The sequence below is a fragment of the Labeo rohita genome, chromosome 3 (assembly GCF_022985175.1).
Source record: "Labeo rohita strain BAU-BD-2019 chromosome 3, IGBB_LRoh.1.0, whole genome shotgun sequence".
NCBI classification, from domain to species: Eukaryota; Metazoa; Chordata; class Actinopteri; order Cypriniformes; family Cyprinidae; genus Labeo; species Labeo rohita.
Window position 1 is genome coordinate 36,373,427 of NC_066871.1, and position 8,105 is coordinate 36,381,531.

General features: G+C 40.3%; 1 long non-coding RNA gene across 6 annotated transcripts; it reads left to right on the forward strand.

The window, feature by feature from the left end:
• The first annotated feature begins 1,709 nt into the window (after window positions 1-1,709).
• LOC127157473 (uncharacterized) lies at window positions 1,710-3,886 on the forward strand. 6 transcript variants are annotated; one of them, XR_007825917.1, is made up of 4 exons: window positions 1,710-1,898; window positions 2,059-3,482; window positions 3,560-3,653; window positions 3,773-3,886. It is a non-coding gene; the product is annotated as an uncharacterized LOC127157473 (long non-coding RNA). The 6 variants fall into 6 exon arrangements; XR_007825916.1 differs by having other exon boundaries at window positions 2,059-3,099; window positions 3,342-3,482; window positions 3,560-3,886; XR_007825918.1 differs by having other exon boundaries at window positions 2,059-2,890; window positions 2,989-3,482; window positions 3,560-3,886.
• The last annotated feature ends 4,219 nt before the right edge of the window (window positions 3,887-8,105 follow it).

The following is an 8,105-nucleotide window of genomic DNA, read 5'->3' on the forward strand; positions in this document are numbered from 1 at the left end:
AAATTATCTAAAATGTGACAGTTTTGATCAGTCTAGAGCCCTGCAATACAAAGGCATTCAACATGGAAAGTAATAGAAATGTACACAGCAAAATCCCCAGTGTTAATTTAACACTCTGAGTGTGGACACATATAAACACTGAAGCACTGTTGAAGTTAACGAGATAATTAGGTGATTAACAAAGTGATGATTGATCATTATTAAAGACACCTGATGTTAATAAGCAGAATCACCAAAAGAGAAAACCAAAATTTTTAAGCAACCATTATAGTGGTCAGTGTTTGCATTAGTTGGGCTCTTGACCCTTAAATCCTCAATATTAGGTCTTGTTTGGCTGCAATTACTGAGTTATAACAGCCAGATAAGCAAAGAGCAAAAGTCAATAAGATTGCATTGACTGTGCTTGACTTTATCATCATATAGTGACTTGAGTATTTGACATAGAATTTCCTTACAGATTGCAAAAAAAAACTGGGAACAAAAGATCAATCAGTTTTGCCATAATCAGACAGATGATGAAAAATGTTTATCCTAATTTAGACACACAGACATGATGTAACGGTGGCGGCCTCCAAGTTAAACCAAACTAAGAGTTTTTGTTTTGTTTTCAAATGGGTAAACTTAGACCATTTTTTTTTTGTTCGGGCGCCAGACAAGACTAAGTTTGTCAAGTCAAAATATCTAGTGTTTTTCTTTTTTTTTTTTAATAATTTACTTTAATCCTCAGATCAGCTCAAAGATCAAACTAAGCCACCATTACACAATGTGCCCAATCACACAATAAGAATTCACACACTCAACAAAATAGATTTGCAAATCAAAAGAATGAAATGTTATTTGGAGAAATTCAAAAACACAATTACAATGTTCATTTTCCCATTATTTATACAATTTCGGGTAAGAGGAAAAAAACAAAAAAAAAAAAACAAATGGTAATGAATGAACAATAGTATTGCATTCAGTTCAGTCCTTCAAAACAGACTCACTCCCAGTCAATCCAAAATGTCCAACAAATGAGTTTGAGTTTGGGAGAAAAAAAAAAATAAAAATAAAAATAACAAATCAAACAAGACACAAAAAAAAACAAATCTCCGAGGGGAAAAAAAAAAAAATCAGTCCATACACGTTTGCACACACCATGCAAAAACCCAGCATTAAAAACGCTGGATACATATGTGTGTGAGTGCGTCGGGTAAACGTGAATGCGTGTAATGTGTGTGTGCGTGTGTGTGTGTGGCATCAGCGGCGTGAATCAAGCTGCGTTAGGGGCGGCCAGCCAGCTGCTAAATAGACAACGCCAAGGAAGAAAAGAGTTAAGGAGTTTGAAAGTTCAACGTGAAAAGTTAAAAAAAATCATTAAATACCTGCAGCAGGTGAACTTGTCTTGTCTGAATAAATTTGCAACCGGCAACACATGCGGAACTAATTTTCTTTTAGCTTTGGCGTTCGCACCCGGTCTATGCAATTCAGCACAATAAGCTGCAGCAGCGCATACAGTACAACAGCCGACAGGTAACGCTTGAATTTCCTTTTCCCACACGCCCCTTCACTTCCGTTTTTACTCCTTATATATATCCGTGTCCTATTTACTTCCGCCTAATTTGTGGCGATATACAAGACCTGGCATGGACTTGTCCCATTTTGCCACACTCTCCCCCTGGAGAAGACAACCTGTGGTTGTAAAAGTTTAAGGTGAGTAAAACTTAAAATCCAAGGAACTCTTCCTCTTCAGAAGATTCATTGAAAATTTCAAGGATTTTCTTCTTTTCTTGATTTTCTAGCTCCGCAGCAGAGGGAAAACACGGTTTCAGATTGCATACATGCACCGTGCGAACATCCTCACCTGTGGATTCTAGTGATATCCGATAGTTTACAGGGCCCACCTGTTTCAAGATACGGTAAGGTCCTTTCCATTTTTGAGCCAGCTTAGCTGTGAAGTGGTGTTGAGCGCTAGACTGTGGATAGTTTCTCATCCACACACGGTCCTTTTCCTTGTAAGTACTGTCTCGTCTGTTTTTATTATAATTCCTGAGTTGTCTCTTTTGTGCTCTTTTACAGCATTCCATTGCCTGGGTCTGGAGTTCAGCAAGATGATGAACTGTATCATAAGATGAGCAGTCTGGAGTTAGATTTGTACCCTGCAACACTTTGTCCATAGGGCTTTGTAGCTTCCTCCCCAAATGAAGCTCAGCAGGCGTCATTCCAATAGTTTCCTGAACAGCAGAATTGATGGCAAAACGGAGTTCCGGTAAGTACTGGTCCCATTTCCTGTGATCGTTGTCCACATAGGCAGAAATCATACATTTGAGGGTGCGATTAACTCTTTCCGTCATATTTGTTTGTGGATGATATGATGTTGTTAGCTTTTGTTTTACACTCCACTTTTGACACAGTTCTTGGAACAACAATGAGACAAACTGAGCACCTCTATCTGACAGGATGAAGTCTGGTACCCCCCATCGGGTCAGAATTTCTTTCCGAAGTAGCAATGCAACAGTCTGAGCATTTGCATTTCGCATTGGGAAGAATTCCACCCAACGGAATAATAGTCTACAAAGATCAAGAGATATTCATTTTGCTGAGTGCTCCGAGGCAGTGGGCCCATAATGTCAACACCAATCATTTCATTGGGATGGGTAGTGATGGTTTGTTGCAGTTTTCCTGCAGCTTTCTTATTTTCTCCTTTCAAAGTCTGGCATTTTACACACCTTTTAACATGTTGCTTGATATCATTCCACATGCCAGGCCAGAATGCAACATCATAGATACGCTTGTAGGTCTTGTAAATACCTACATGACCGCTCCAGGGATTTGCGTGGTAATGATACAGAATGGATAGCACAAGGCTATCTGGAATGTACACTCTATAATGAACTTCATTGTTTGACTGGTGAGTTTTATGGTAGAGGGTATCTTCCAGTACTTCATATTGGTCTGTCAAAGTAGAGGCATTATCTGCTAAGGCTTGAAGTATGTTTATGACTGCAGGATCCTTGTGCTGCTCTTCCCAAATGACTGCAGGAGACATTGGAAGTTCTGGTTTCTCCTGTTGGTTGGTGTAGAGGCTACAACTGGTGTGCATCCGAGACAGAGCATCAGGTGCCATATTCAACTTCCCTTTGCGATATTCAATGACGAAATCGAATCTTTGAAGTCGCAATGCCCATCTGATTAAACGACTTGTGGTTTTTGTCGAGGACATTACCCATTGTAGTGCAGAGTGATCTGTGACAACGGTGAACAGTTTGTAGTCTAAATAGTGCTGCCATTTTTCAAGAGCCCAGATTACAGCCAAGCACTCTTTTTCTGTGGTAGAATAATTGGCTTCTGCTTTGGTCAAGGTTCTGCTGGCATAAGCAATCACCTGTTCCTTTCCCTGGTCCTTTCTCTGAGTCAACACGGCACCCAAACCAGTGTCGCTGGCATCCGTGTATACTGTGAAGGAAAGTTGCAGGTCAGGATGGCCAAGGATGGGAGGAGAGGTAAGGCAAGATTTTAGATGTTCAAATGACCTTTGACATTGCAGAGACCAATGAAACGTACAATCTTTTTTTTTCAGTGCATTCAGAGGTTCAGCAATTCTGGAGAAGTTTGGAACAAACCGGTGGTACCACCCGGCTAAACCCAAGAAGCGCTGGACCTCTTTGATGTTGGTAGGCACGGGGTATGACTGTATGGCTTCTACTTTGCTGGGGTCTGCAGAAACTCCTTTGGTACTGACGACATGTCCCAGAAATGTTATCTCTGATAGGCAGAACTTACTTTTTTTCAGGTTAATGGTTAGGCCAGCCACTTCTAGTTTGTGAAGAACAGCCTGAAGGTCTGAGAAATGCTGGGCGACAGAAGGTGAGTAAATAATTATGTCATCAATATAGACAAAACAAATGTTTCCACGCAATTCTCCAAGTACTCACCCCATCAACCTCTGGAAGGTTGCAGGGGCATTCTTTAACCCAAAGGGCATTACATTGAACTGGAACAGCCCTAAGTGGGTAACGAAAGCAGTCTTTGGTTTACTTTCTTCGTCCATGCTCACCTGCCAGTACCCACTGTTGAGGTCAATAGTGGAAAAAACTGATGCTCCAGACAGAGACTCCAAGATTTCCGTGATGTTGGGAAGAGGATATGCATCATTTTCTGTGCTGGCATTAATCTTTCGGTAATCCACACAAAATCTGAGGCTTCCGTCTTTTTTGGGAACCAAGACAACCGGGGATGCCCATCCAGAATGGGACGGCTCTACTATGCCCGCAGCCAACATCTCCTCCAGTTGTTCCTTTATGACAGCTTGTTTGGCAGGGGTTGTGCGATATGGTCGCTGCTTGATCGGTACCTGGTACGTAGTATAGATGTGATGCTCAAGAACTTTAGTACGTCCAGGACGAAGTGTGCAGACTTGTGGGTTTGATTCCAGAATCGGACGTAGCTGTTGCTTGTCTTCAGGCAGTAAGTGGGCAGCATTTACAGCAGCATCGATTAGTATTTTTCATCAAGATTGGCTGGTGATAATGACATGATAATTTGTGGAGGAGGGACAGAACTCAGTAGCGAGAGACTGGAACTTTTTCTTTCTTTCTTCCCTTTTTTGTGTTGGGAGTAGATAACTGGTACACTGGCATTTCCCGGCTGAAAGGGAAAATCCGCTTTTGGACTGGACTTAAAGGAATATTTTTGATCTGCCACATTGATCTGCAGGCCGCTGGAGAAAATGAAGTCTAGACCCAGTACAACAGCATATGCTAGAGCCTTAGCAGGAAGAACAGCAGCAGGTATGTTGAAAACTTTATTATGTAGAGTGATTGGTATATTTACCCATCCTAATGGAATTTCTGCTTCTCCATTGGCCAGGTAGAGGGGACCACGAGTCCATGGAAGAAGACTTTGTACAATGAGTTCCTTACAAAGATTCTCATGCAGAAGGGTGTAACTTGCACCTGTGTCAACAATAGCTTTCCCCTTCCAGGTGCCAATACTCAGAGGTACAACTAATTGTTGTGGGATAGCTGGAAGTAGGGATGTTTGCTTACCAGTTGATGTCTTTTAGGTGCAGGTAGCAGAAACAGAGTGACTGGTAGGTAAACCACCAGCTTTAGAAACTGGAAATGTGGTTCGCTTACTGTTTGAGGAATAGGGTTGACTGGATTGAAGTGATTGAGCAGAGACAAAGTGAGGACAGTGGCCCGGAGAGTGATGTCCCTTACACCGCCAACATTGCACTAAAGGAGGTTTTTCTTTCTCTGCCGGCCTATTGGAGATGGGTCTTTGGGGCATGGATGTGGATTGCTTGAAACTCATTCGTCCTTCATATTGTTGTTGCTGTTCATAATCTCTTTCAAGCTGTTGGCCTAATTTCACCAGTTCATCGACATTGCTCACTCGACTGCGCAGGTGGCTAGCAAGGTATGGCTTTATATTCTTTAAAATCATTTTTACCAGTTCGCTGTCAGTTAAAGTAGGTTTCCATCTCTTGCAGAGAGCTCTGTAAGTAAAAGCGAAGTCTCTTATGCTTTCCCTTTCACCTTGTGTTCTTGTTCTGACCCTTTCTGCTAGTTCGTCCTCATAGTCTTCAGAAAGGAAGGCAGAAAGAAAAGCAGATTCAAACTCATTCCATGTTTTTATAGATGATCGTGCTACTTCCCACCAGTCTCGAGCAGTGCCATAAAGGACAGAACGGAAAGTGGCCAGTATGTCAACATCGGTAAGAGGATGGAGTGCTAAGAAGTCTTGGCATCGGGTGAGATACAGCAATGGGTCAGCATCATCTGATTGTCTACCAAAAGTAGGAAATGTGAGCTTCAGATGGTCACTCTTTATTCCAGGAAGAGGCGCTGGACCAGAAACTGGGATTGCAGGTAAACCAGCAGCAGAGGAAGGTGGTGATGATGGATCTTCCCTCTGTAAACCAGCCATCTGACTTTCTAGAGTGTTGAACTTTTTCTCAATTTCAGTTTGAAGATCTTGTACAGTTATACATAGAGTTTTGGTGGTTTGAGTACACTGGGTGAGCTCTGTAGACATTTGGTCATGATTTCTCTGAAGAGTTACTAGATAGGTTTTGATATCCTGCTGAAGCTCTCCTTGAAGTTGTTCCATCATGAATCGCACCTCCGACACAAAAGTAGTTTGAGCTTTATAAAGTTCAGCAGAGATGTCGATTTTCACAGATTTTACAAGTTGATCAATCTCCTCCTTAACATCCTCTTTATTTTTAGATATGCACGAAAGCACATTTTTCTGGTTGTGCTCCATTTTGTCAGCAAGTTGAGCAATCAAGGTATCATGGTGTGCAGACGTTGCTTTAAGCCCTTGGGTGAGTTCACCAACAGTCTTTTCATGAGTTTGCATGTGTTCAAATACTGTGTCCCAATTTCCTTGGACATGGGCAGTGAGCTGATGAATTTCTCTTCCAGGAGTAGGGAGGTAGCCAGGAAGATCATGCTGTGTCACTGAGGAAGGAGGTGAAGCTTCATCCGAGGCACTTGAGAACAACATTGCATTTGCTTAGAAGCAAATTACATTAAATTACTCAAAGGGTCAAGAGACAAACTAAAGCACACCTTGACCACAATTATGGTGGCATCATGTTCTCTCTTTCTTTGTTTCTTTTAATTCTCAATAAGAGATTCTGCAGACATAAAATAAAGTCAGTCTCAGCTCTTTTTGTTTTGTTTTTTCAGTTGATTTTATCCAAGGCTGTGTCTGATGTCAGTTGTAGTTCTTGTGTTTGTCTTTTCTTCAGTGATGCTGCTTGTTGACAGCAGGTGTTTATCACTAATGCACAATCATCACTTAATTAGTCACTTAATTATCTCATTAACTTTAACTCTTTGAGGACTTGGGATTTGACTCGAGACTTGCTTGTGACTCGAAAGGAATGACTTGGTCCCATCTCTGACCTCCTGTCTGAAAAACTCATTTGCTAATTAGCAAATCCAGGTGATTGGAACAAAATACTGGGGAGGACTTTTACTCATGGCACCTGGATTTGACACCTCTGCAAGCAAGTTTCAAGTCAAATCCCAAGTCCTCAAAAAGTTAAAGTTAATGAGATAATTAAGTGACTAATTAAATGATGATTGTGCATTAGTGATAAACACCTGCTGTTATTGAGAATTACAGGGGATCAGATGTTGATGTTTTATTGGTTAAAATGATGCCACCATCATGAAGATCAGTTTTTGCTTTAGTTGGGCTCTTTAGTTGGGAATTTTTACTTTACAAATTACAGACATGGCTAACATTGTACACAATTAAGATCACAGACAAGCTCTGCAATTATTACAAATGACTAGAGGTCACCAGGTAATATTAATCTCTGTGCGAATAGGGCTAAAGAGGCACAGATTCACTTTCACAGACTTTTACTTTAAATGTTCCCTACTGGTAGAATGACCTGCCCAACTCAATCCCAGTCCTTAGCCATCTTCAAGAATCAGCTAAAAACACATCTCTTCCATTTGTATTTGACCCTCTGACTCTAGCACTCTATATTCTAATTCTATTCTTAAAAAAATTAAAAAATAACAAAATAAAAGTAACATTGGCCCTTTTAGATTTGCACTCTATTCATACACTCTGAGAGTGTAAAAAACACTCTCACTAGCTTCTTTATTCCTTTTCATTCTATCTATCTATTTGTATTTATCTATTTTATTTTTATTTAATATACAATTATCATAAAAAACCTAAACACTAAAGCTTGCTTCTTTTTTTTTTTTTTTCTATCTGTTTTCTTTTTATTTATTATATAATTTTAAAATAATATATTTGCACTTAATTGTTCTTTTGTTGATCTGGATTGCTTCCATTGTCCTCATTTGTAAGTCGCTTTGGATAAAAGCGTCTGCTAAATGACTAAATGTAAATGTCAATACAGTAATGTATTTTGCCTTTGTTGACCAGTACAAAAAATGAATATATAGAAATGATGTGTGGCCTATACCATGGCATCACACCCTGTATTCATAATTTAATAAAAGGAATAAAGGAATTAAAGGAATAACAGGTGTTGCAGATTTACTGTGAAGTCAGAAACGATTGGAACGAGTGGAATTTGAATGTGATTCGACATGACTGAAGGAATTCAGAGCGATGATTCGTTGTTT